The sequence below is a fragment of the Protopterus annectens genome, chromosome 13.part0, assembly GCF_019279795.1.
Source record: "Protopterus annectens isolate FY-2018-M chromosome 13.part0, PAN1.0, whole genome shotgun sequence".
Lineage (NCBI taxonomy): Eukaryota > Metazoa > Chordata > Ceratodontiformes > Protopteridae > Protopterus > Protopterus annectens.
Window position 1 is genome coordinate 863,249,476 of NC_056747.1, and position 12,051 is coordinate 863,261,526.

Sequence of the window (12,051 nt, forward strand, 5' to 3'; positions counted from 1 at the left end):
AAACTGGGCTAGGTTAGACAGAATTTTCATTTAACAGGAACATGCATATTTACTGAAGGACCCAGATAACTATATCAAATCATGTGTCAATAGCTAAATTGAAAACACAGGGCAATGAGATATTGGCACTCAGATAACCATTTCAGATCATGTGTCAATAACAAATGAAAACACAGGGCAATGAGATAATGGCACTTTTCCACCTATCTGTTGAGACAAATTTAAGGAATGGGTATTGGAACTTGTTCAGGAGTTAGAGAAGATATACATTTCTTCTGAAAATATAGCTAGGGAGTGGGATAAAATTAAAGTGGAGTTTAAAAATAGGGTGGAAATAAAAGAAAGGAAGCTATGGTTAAGAAGAAAAAAGAAGTTATGTACTCACCATAACGTTCCATCTGAGTAGGTAACCTTATCAGCCACCTGTGGGTATCGGATCTGAGCCGGCAGCTTTCCAAGCTAGAGATCCAAGCTCCTCCCCTTACCCATAAATACCCTGCTACCTCCTTCCAATCCTCAAATCACGCTTGCCCATCTATATAACCTCACAACGACAAAACAACAACCTGAAGAATCCTAACCTAAGGATTTAACAAAGGACCTGAAAAACCATACTAGGGTTCAGGTAATCAAAGAACCAGGTTAGGGGGGAAGGAGAGAGGGTCGGTTGCTGACAAATGAAGTTACCTACTCAGATGGAACGTTATGGTGAGTACATAACTTCTTTATCTGAAGTAGGTAACTTCATTTGATCATCAACCTGTGGGACAGAGTCCCCAGCTACCAAAAAACTTGGGAGGTCCTCAGGGAAGGATATTCCGGAGCACTGCAGAGCTAAAGACTGCCCTACCTCTAGACACGAAATCCAATTTATAGTGAGAGATAAAGGTATGAGAGGACACCCAAGTAGCTGCAGAGCAAATGTCATCCAAGGGAATTCTCGACCAGAATAAAGCAGATGTAGCCATAGAATGGGTAGAATGAGCATGAACCCCTGTAGGTTCTGGCAGGCCAGGTAGTTTGCATGTGAGCAGAATGCAATTCGAAATCCATCTGGCCAGAGTTACCTTCAACACAGGCTTACCGAAGAAGGGTTTTGCAAAGGAGACAAAGAGCTGATCAGACTTGCGGAATGCAGCTGTTCTGTGTAAATAAAAATGTAACTGTCTATGAACATCCAACAAATGAAGTTTGTACTCCCCTTTGTTTTGGTAATTAGGGAAAAAACTGGAAGATTAATGGACTGATTGATGTTCGCCTCGGAGGCCACTTTAGGTAGAAAGGACGGGTTAGTCCTGAGAGAGACCCTGTCCTTATGGAAAACAAGATACGGGGCTTTAATAAAGAGGGCCTGAAGTTCCGACACCTTTCTAGCAGAGGTAATCGCTACCAAAAAGACAGTTTTCCAGAACAAGAATTTCAAATCAACAGAAGTTGCAGGTTCAAAAGGAGGTCCAGTCAGAGCCTGAAGGACCAAAGTAAGATCCCATGGAGTGACAGGGTTCCTAGTAGGAGGTCTCAAGAGGAACATACCTTTCAGAAATGTCTTGCAAATCTTGGTGGACGTGAGGGGATTGAGATTGTCCCCATGTGAAAATGGGAGATGGCAGCCATTTGAACCTTTCCAGTAGAAGAACTGCTGAAAAATATGAGATAGGAAATCGAGCACTGCTGGGATGTGAGCAGTGAAAGGGTCCAATTTCCTATGAGACTCCCAAATGGAAAAACGCTTCCATTTACTATTGTAAACCTTCCTGGTAGAAGGCTTATGCACCGCTACCATGATAAATCTGACTGCAGACAAGATACTGGGAGTCCTAGCAACTAATGGAACTGGATCAACCAAGCTGAGAGTTTGAGATCAACCAGATTCAGGGGTATCAATCCCGAAGGATGAGATATCAGATCAGGGATGGGATCCAAGATCCAAAGAGGAGCTATAAGATGAGACCATAGGCATGGGAACCAGGCTTGACAAGGCCAGAATGCAGCTATGAGGATAATCTTGTTCCCCAACCGACGAGCTTTCTGTAAGAATTTTGTCATCAACGGAAGGGGAGGATAAGAATAAAGACGACCGGGTGGCGAAGCATGAACTAGAGCATCTCTGGGGCTTTCCCCCTGAGGGGGAATTAGAGTGAAAAACTCGCTGCACTTCGCATTGGAAGGCAACGCGAAGAGATTGCAGCAAGGCTGACCCCCCACTTGCGGAAGATCTGTTTCGCTACTAAAGGATTCAGAGACCACTCGTAAGGTGAGAGGATAGTTCAACTCAGTTTGTCCGCTAGGATTTTGGACCGACCTGGAATGTGTGTTGCTAACAGAAAACAGTTGGTGGATATCGCCCAGTCCCAAACTCTCATGGCCTCTTGGCAAAGAGGGTAAGACCTGGTATCCCCCGTTTGTTGATGTACCAGACCACTGACATGTTGTCTGACTGAATCGCAATAGTCCCTGGAGGGAGAAAGGCATGAAGGGCTTGCAAAACTAGAAGCAACGCCCTTCATCTCCAGTAGATTGATATGCAGGACAGTCTCTGTCCGAGTCCACATACCTTGGACAGTTCTGCCCGCGTAATGCCCCCCCCACCCGAGGCGAGAAGCGTCCGTGGTCACCGTGGCTTGGGGATGCGGCATAACAAACGGTCGACCTTCCCAAAGCTCTCGAGATTGGAGCCACCATATGAGGGAATTTCTGCAAACTCTGAGAAGAATCGATAAGTCCAACGGGTGGTGAAGGATGGACCACTGAACCTTCAAAGTCCACTGGAGAATCCTCATGTGTATGTGAGCTAAGGGCGTGAGACTGATTACTGCTGCCATGGACCCTAAATCCCGCAGGACTGACTCCGCTGATGGGGCCAGTGACTGAAGAAGGGTTAAAACGTGTAAGGTCAAACTGCAAAGTCTGTCTGATGTCAAGAAGGCCTTGGTCTGAAGCATGTCTATTTTGGCCCCTATGAACTCCAAGACTTGAACCGGTTGAAGGGAAGTTTATGGTGATCCCCAATCAGGACGCTAGAAGTAGGAAGCAATCCCTGGCTAAGCAGAGTAGATGCCTGGTGGGGGTGGTAAGGAGCCAGTCATCTAGGTAAGGAAAAACCTGTATTCCCTGAAGTCTCAGGTGGGCCGCTACAACTGCCATGATCTTGGTGAACACCCTGGGGGCTGTGGTGAGATGAAGGGTAGGACCCTGAACTGGTAATGACTGGCCCCTAGCCAAAAGCGGAGGAACCTCCTGGATCGCCTGTCCATGAGAATGTGATAGTACGCATCCTTGAGGTCTATGGAGCGCATCCAGTCCTTCTCCTGCTGCAGGGGCAGAATGGACTGAAGCGTGACCATCTGGAATTCCTCCTTGGCAATGAAGAGGTTCATTGTTGAAAGGTCGAGAATCGGCCTTAAGTCCCCCATCTTTTTTGGCACCAAAAAGAACCTGGAGTAATTGCCTAATCCGGATTGGCCTGGGGGGACATGCTGGATGGCTCTTTTTTCTAGCAGCTTTTTTACCTCTAAAGCTGCAACCTCCCTCTGACTGGGTGGAACATCCGGGAGGCGCCTCGACTGAGGAGGCAGGTTTATGAAAGGGATTGAGTAACCTCTGGATATTATTCGAAGCACCCAGCGGTCTGTTGTCATGGACTCCCATTGGGCCAAGTGCTTCGAAAAATGCCCCTGACTGCCTCCAGAGAACAGCAGTCGGGCAACCTCTCAGGGCTGCTGCGTGGGTTAGTCATAAAAAGGTTCCCGCAACCCCAAATTTTTTTGGCCCCCCTCTGCATCTGGGCCGGCGTCCACCTTGTCCCCCCTCTGCCTCTGAAGGATGAAGGGTCCGGAGCATAACGGGACTTCTGGAACCACATCTTTTGTCCTCTCTGGTTCCAGGAAAAGGACCTTTGAGGAGCCGAGAAGCAGATTCCGACAGGCAGACAGCGTCTTCCTGTCTTTCTTGCTCTGAACCAATGCGTCGCGGATGGTCTTCCCAAATAGGGTAGAGCTGAAGGGTGCATTTGTGAAGGACTCCTTGAATGGTTCCGCAAAATCACAAAGCCGGAGCCAGGCATGATGCCTTAAGGCGATGCTGGACCCGCTGGCTCTTGCGGCTCCCTCCGTGGCATGGGAAAGTAGCCGCATAGACGTGTTTGAAACAGATTTCATGTGAGCCGAGAAAGTCCATTTGTCCTCAGCTGACATGGACTCAGGGGGAGACTCAGCGTATTCTTTCACCAGATCCTGCTGAAGTCTAATTACATGAGCCAAATTATTCAGCGCCCTTATTGAAAAGGTAGCTGAAGCAAACATCCGCTTCCCGATACGATCCATCGTCCAAGACTCCTTATCAGGGGGATGGATCAAGGAACTATCCTGGGCAAGTTCCTTCTTGGTGGCTGCCGCCACAACCATGGCATCTACTGGGGAACATTTACTCCAAGCTGTCCTATCCACAGGGGGACTAAGAATCCTATCTGGCCTCCTGGGGATTTGCTCTACAGTATCCGGTTCCTTCCATGCCCTGGTAGTGATGAGGTCAACCAGGGGGTTGGCCGGAAGGGACACCCAAGGGGTAGATGGGCCTGCGAACACCTCCAGGAACACAGACTCATCTGAGGAAGGTTTTTGGGCTGACCACCCCCTCTTTAGGCAAAGCATTTCCATAATGTCTCCAAAGGAGATGTCCTGGGGGGGGGGGTGACCTGGGGGAACCTTCCCCTTCCTCCAAATCGGTGTCTTCCATGAGGGACTCAGGGGAGTCCAAGTGTCTCCTCTTACACTTACGTTTGTGAGGGACCTCCTCGGTGGGACTGTCCGAGGCGGGCTCAACCAACAGGGTCGTGTTCCACCAGTGGAATGGGCTGGGGCGTCAACGCAGGCTGTCCCTGGGACTGGATGATGGAAGACAAGCCCAGATGCAAGGGAGTGGGGGCGGAATCCGAAGAAAGAGCAGGGGGTCTCGAACCTCTCGAGAGGACCCTCTCCACCACATTGAAAGCAGAGAGTGAACCGATCTCTCTCGGCTCAGTGGTTAACACCCTCGGATCCGGGATCAAAGTCGGAGCCGAAGCTCTCGGACCAGAGAGGGAAGTGTGCTCTGACCAAAACGGAGCTGAAGGCACATTGTCCCCCTCGGATCCGACGCATGGCGCTCGGCCCTGAGAGCTCGGATCCGACAAACTCGAGGGCATGGCCGGCGTCGAGGTAGCAATAACCATCGGCGCCGACTCCCTGGACTCGGAGACTCCTCGGATCTGAAACCAGATAGTGGATCGGAGAAGGAGCTGTCGGGGCAAAAAGTGTGGCTGAACTCCCCCCGGAGGGGGGGGGGGAGGCAGCAGCACTCCCATCTGCAGTTGAGTTTGAAGGAAACGGCGCATCATCCGGTCCATATCAGCGTCGGAGAGGCTACGTGTTGACCTACAGGAGGCCACCGAAGCTGGCCGGGAGGGCCACCGCAACGACCTTTAAGATGGTTGGGCCTCCTCCTCCGGCTCTGGGGAAAAACGTGGAGAATGGAGCCTAGGGGAAGAAGGCCCGGAGACCTTCAGGGATGAGAAGAGCAGTTTAGCAGGCAGGGCCGAGGGGGCCGAGTCAGCCCGCCGCTTGTGGCTTCTATGCCTCTCTTTCTCCCTCTCTCTCATCTTTTTTTTTGAGTCCCTCTCTCCCTGGGAAGAAGTGGGAGGTTGAGTCCCAGCCAGGGGAGAGGGGACAGCAAGCTCAGCAGCCGCAGCTGTAGCCACTGAGGGAGAGGAGGAGGAAGCCGACTCCGCGGGTAGGAGATCCGCCAGAATCAGCTTATTCCTCCTATCCCTCAGGGCCCGGGGTTAAAGGCTGCGCAAATTTGGCAGCCTGATGATAAATGTGCCACCCCCAGGCAGAGGATGCACTGAGTGTGGCCATCCGCTGGGGAAAGCTTATGGCCACACTCAGTGCACTTAGAAAAGATGGCCTTAGGGGCCTCGGCCATGATTTCTAAACTAAAACACACATGCGCCCACACAAACACTATAAGGGAAAGGGTTCACTAAGCTTTAAACTACGAGGGTAAAACTCAGGTGTTTAAACTAGGGAATTGTACTATCCACACACACACAAAAGCTAGAAAGATTTTTGAGAAAAAAAATCTACTTACAATCGCCTAAACGCTAGGAGCTCGAGAAACTTGTGCCTGACAAAGCCACGGCAAACAAGATCTGAGGATTGGAAGGAAGTAGCAAGATATTATGGGTAAGGGGGAGGAGCTTGGATCTCTAGCTTGGAAAGCTGCCAGCTCAAATCCAGGTCGGATCCGATACCCACAGGTTGATGATCAAATGAAGTTACCTACTTCAGATTAATTATTTAGGGGGACTAATGTTAAAGTATTGCAAAATAGGGGGAATCTCACAGAGCAAGAGGAGGAAAGTACAGTTTTGTACCTACCATAAATGTAGATGTTTGAGTGCTAATACAGCTGCAGTCATAACAGATGGGTTCTCTTGCCGTCAGGCGGGTCCTCGGTCGGCTGAATTCCAAAGTCTAGGTCCGGCGTCAGTTGTCGTCGCTTTCTTTCCTGACGTCAGTGTGACAGGGGTACATAAGACACAGCCGACGCCATTTTCTTCAGCCTTTCTTGCCCCAGATGTCAGGTGCCCCCAGAAGGAAGGCAATATATATATATATATATATATATATATATATATATATATATATATATATATAATATATAAACATGCAATGCAATATAATCAAAAATCAGTAGTTGCAAGCAAATACACCATAGAAGGATAACCCAATCAGGTTGTAAGATGAGGAGTTAGCCACTAGGTCTGCACCCAGAGGGGAAGGAGGGAGGGAAACCTGGACTGCAGCTGTATTAGCACTCGAACATCTACATTTATGGTAGGTACAAAACTGTACTATGTTCATCGTGCATACAGCTGCAGTCATAACAGATGGGTAGAATCCCAAAGCTACGCACAGGATGGTAGGCACTAGGTGGAACTGGGAGGAGCCAGAATGCCCTGCAACATAGCAGTGGCAAAGCCTGCTCTAGTTTTGGAGTATAAAGGTAGGTGGTAGTGTTTAGTGAAGGTATGCACAGAACTCCAAGTGGCTGCCTCCAAAATATCTTTGGTAGGGACTCCTCTGAGGAAGGCTGCAGAGGTAGCTGTGGCCCTTGTGGAGTGGGGTCTGATGCCTGCAGGTACAGATTTCCCATGAAAGGAGTAACAAAACTGTATGCAGTGGCCTATCCATTTTGAAATTGTCTGTTTGAAAATTGGCTTCCCTTGAGCTCCTACAGCATAGGACACAAAGAGTTGTTCTGATTTCCTGAAAGGCTTTGTTCTGTCCAAATAGTAACGTAGCTGTCTATGGATGTCTAAGGAATGTAGCAGCCTTTCCCCTCTGTTTTGAGGATTGGGGTAAAAGGTAGGTAAGTGTATGGCCTGATTTAAAGCTACCCTGGATACTACCTTAGGCATAAATGACGGGTTGGTTCGTAGGGAAACCCTGTCCTGATGGAATATGAGAAAGGGCTGCACAGCCATGAGGGCTTGTAGTTCCGAGACCCTACGACCTAAGGTAATAGCCAGAAGGAAAGCCGTCTTCCAGGACAAATATTGCAAATCTGTGGAGTCAGCTGGTTCAAAAGGAGGCAATGTTAATTTTTCTAGAATGTAATTAAGATCCCAGGCTGGAATTGGTTGTTTCCTTGGAGGTCTTATATTCTTAGCCCCTCTGAGGAACTGCCTTAAGAGTGGATGAGAGAATAAGGGTGGATCAGTGTTGTATTCTGCAGAAATGGCTGAGGCATGGATTTTGATGGAGGAAAATGAAAGTCCACTGTTCAACAGCTCAGCTAGATACTGTAATATCTGAGGCAAATTCAGTTTTCTAGGATCCTGGCCCTTTTTCTCATTCCAAGCGCACAACCGTTTCCATTTTGCGGAGTAAGCTTTTCTAGTAGATGGCCTTCTGGCCTCCAAAATGACATCCTGCACCTCCTTGGAGAGTAGGGTCTGTTATGGTGTTAAGGAATTTTCCATGCAGCCAGACTGAGTGTTTTCAGCTGATTGTGAAGAGTTTTGTAGCTGTGTTGAGTCAGGAGAAGAGGCATTAGAGGTAGGGTCCAGGGAGGAGAATGTGTTAGGCTCCTCAGGAGTGGGTACCAGTGTTGTCTTGACCAGTCTGGAGCAATCAGTATCATCTTTGGTCTGTCTGCTCTTGCTTTCAAGAGCACCTTGGGCAGTAGAGGCAAAGGTGGGAAGGCGTAAACTGTCCGTGCTGCCCAACTGAAAGAAAGGGCGTCCACTCTCCAGGCCTTTGGATGAAATGTCCTTGAGCAGAATTTTGTCAATTGATGATTCCCGTGGGAGGCAAAGAGATCTATGTCTGGCCTTCCCCACGCTTGGATTATCTTTGTAAACTCTTGAGGATGCAACTTCCATTGGTGCGGGTCTGTCATATTTCTGCTTAGATTGTCTGCCAGCGTGTTTTCCAAACCTGGCAGGTACTGTGCTTGGAGCTCGATTTGCCATTCCAGAGCCATGTTCCAAAGTGACATAGCCAGCCTGCACAGGGGGTATGAATGTGTTCCTCCTTGTCTGTTTATGTACCACATTACTGTGGTGTTGTCTGTTCTTATCAATAATTGCCCTGGATGCAGGAGGTCCTTGAAAGCTGTAATTGCATTTATCACTGCTAGCATTTCCTTTTGATTGATGTGAAGGTGCTTTTCCTTTTGGGACCATTTGCCCTGAATGCACCTGTCTGTCATGTGTGCCCCCCCAGGCGTAGTCTGAGGCATCTGTTGTGATGACTTGATTTGCTTGAGGCTTGCAGAATGGTAGACCTGTGTTTGTTTGGCATGCTTGGGCCCACCATAGAAATTCCTTTTGCAAACATGGAATTAGTGGTATTATTGTTTCCAAACTGTGGCTGTGTTGAGACCATAGGGTTTTTAGGTACCATTGAAGTTTCCTCATATGCAACTTTGCACATGGGATTAGAAGAATGCAAGATGCCATGAAGCCCAGAGCCTGCAGGACTTTCCTTGCAGTTAGCCTGGTACAATTTGCTAGCATCTTGAAGTACTGAGTTAGTTGCCCCTGTTTTTCTGGCGTAAGATAGGCCATCTGGGTGTTTGTGTCCAAGTTGGCACCCAGGAAAATTGTTTTCTGAGATGGTGTTAGCCTGGATTTCTCTTTGTTGACTGTATATCCCAGAGAATTCAATAACCATGTTACATAAGCCAGATGTTCCAGAAGTATGTGTTTGCTGTCCGCTTGGATCAGGCAATCATCCAAATAAGGGTAAATTTGTATCCCTTGAAGTCTGCAGTAGGCAATTACTGATGCCAGGCATTTCGTGAATACTCTGGGCGCAGTAGATAAGCCAAAGGGCAATGCAGAGAATTGATAGTGGATTGGACCTGCAAAAATCCGAGGTATCTTCTGCAGCTTTGTCTGATTGGGACATGCGGGTATGCCTCCTTGAGGTCCAATGTTACCAGCCAAGACTCCTTGCCCAGCATGGGAAGAAGCTGCTGTAAGGTGAGCATCTTGAATTTTGGTACGAGTAGAAATGTGTTTAGGATGGATAAGTCCAAAATGGGTCTCCAATCGGTTCCCTTCCTTGGTACCAGGAATAGTCTGGAATAAAAACCTTGACCTTGTTCGTCAGTAGGTACCTCTTGAATAGCTTTCATGTCCATGAGCTTTGAAATTTGTATTTGAGCGTCTGCCCTTTGATTGTGTGGCAGGTTCGGCATGCCTCTCATTTTTGGAAGAGTGTGAAAATGAAATCTGTAGCCTCTGTTTATAATGTCCAGGATCCATTTGTCTTTTGTGACAATATGCCAATTTTTTGAAAATAATGCCAGCTTTCCTCCCAAGGGTGCTGCCACCTGAGCCTTGCTTGGCATGCAAAGGGGAAAGTCATTGGGTTTGTTTCCTGTATTGTTGTGCACTGTCTTCGCCACCTCTTAGTGCTGGAAATTGCCATTGTCTGCCTCTATATGATCCTTGAGACTGTCCTCTGCCCCTTGTGTGCCTGTATCTACCTCTTTGGGGCTTGTCCGTGGCTGAAAAGGACCAGTTTTTTGAAGGCCAATTTCTGCTAAACCGTGGTGGTGGTACCTGTAGAAAAGCTTTGACAGTTTGCATAGATTTAGCTTTTTCTTCCATTTTCCGTAGTATCTCCTCAGCATTAGTACCAAATAATACATCCTTTTGTAAAGGAGCATCTAGTAGTTTAGCTTTAACATGATCAGGCAAGGTTTGTTCCCTAAGCCAGGCATGTCTATGAATGACTGATCCTGTAACAGCAGCTCTACTTGAGGCCTCTAGAGCATCATAGCCACATTGTAAGGTGTGTTTACCCACTTGTTCTGCACTATGCATCATATCCTGCAACTCCTTCAAATCTGGTTGTTCAGGTTGTGACATTTTATTCCTTAATTGTGATAACAGAAACTGCTGATTTAAGCATATGGAACTGACAATTTAAGGCACTCATGGCTAGGGTGGCCGAGGTATATACCTTTTTCCCCCCACCTTTCTAAGGATCTAGACTCTGTCTCGGAAGGTAATGGATTCTTAGCAGTAGAGGCCTTCATTCCCTTGGGGCCTTGAGAAATGGTTTCAGGGTCAGCATTATGGCTTTTGTAAAGAAATTGGTGTGAGTTAGGAACTCTGTAGTACCTATCAGGCTTGACTGGGGCAGGAGGCAGGGAATCCGGATTAAAGCAAGCCTCCGAGTAAACATCATCAAGTATGTCCAAGACAGGAGGTATCACCAGAGGTCTGTGCTGAGGTAGTAAAAAAAATTCCCTAAGCCTTTTCTTGGAATCTGAAAAATCTTGGCCTTCCCAAAGGAAGTGTTCCCTCAAGGTATGCAAGGTTTCCCCGAAAGAAAAATCCTCTGGGGGGGATACAGAAGGAATGGACTGCTCTGCATCAGAATCTTCAAAAGGGGAGTATGAGTGTTCCTCTTCATCAGAATGTTCTGAAATAATGGAGCCCTGGTCAGAAGAGGGAGAATCCTCCTCCACTCTGGGTCTCTTGTCCGGAGGGGGTTGGGAACCCCTGATAAGAGTAATTAAATCCTCAGCCATTTTGAGCATCTGCTTTTTAGGCATGGGGCCTGGAGATGGGCCCTGTGCAACAGGCCTCTTGGAATGCATGGCTGATTTAGACTTAGTAAAGGCCTTTATGGAAAAGGAAGATGAAGGTCTGAAGACACCATGGGTGGAAGTGGACCTGTCCACATTAAGAGGCTCAACACTCACAGTGGCTTCGGTAGCTGTGGTCAGGGTATGGGCCGAGGAACCTGCGGTCTCGGTTACAGAAGACACCACCAGAGAAGTGTCGTCGGCAGTCAGGGGCTGCGTAGGTGCCTCGCTGAGAACCGGACCACGTGTAGCCGGTTTTGGCGTGGTGTCGGTGGAGACCGCGGACCTCACGTGTCGGTCTTTGTCCTTGCGTTTTTTGGACAAAACAGTAGTCGGAGTCTCCGACGACATTTTATAATTAAAAGCTTTACCAAAGTGCTGGGCGAACTCCGCCAGACGCTTTATAGTGCGTTTATTGAAAGTAGCACAAAAACGACAGCCCGAGACGTCGTGGTCTGGGCCTAAACAAGGTATACAGAGGGAATGGAAATCCTTATGCGGTATTTGCTTCCCACAAGAAATACAATTGTTAACTTTGTCTGACATCGGTCTGAGGCAAGAAAAGTTTCCCCAACGGGGTACTTAGCTTTAAAGACGACTTCGGTCTCCAAATTTTCGTAATTTCAGAAGCTGGCCGACTGGCACTTGCGAAATGCTTCTGCTTCGGGCACCGCGCGGCAAAAAAGACTGAAGAAAATGGCGTCGGCTGTGTCTTATGTACCCCTGTCGCACTGACGTCAGGAAAGAAAGCGACGACAACCGACACCGGACCTAGACTTTGGAATTCGGCCGACCGAGGACCCGCCTGACGACAAGAAAACCCATCTGTTATGACTGCAGCTGTATGCACGATGAACATCTGCAGAATGCTAAACAGAAAATAAGGGATTACCTCAATAATAT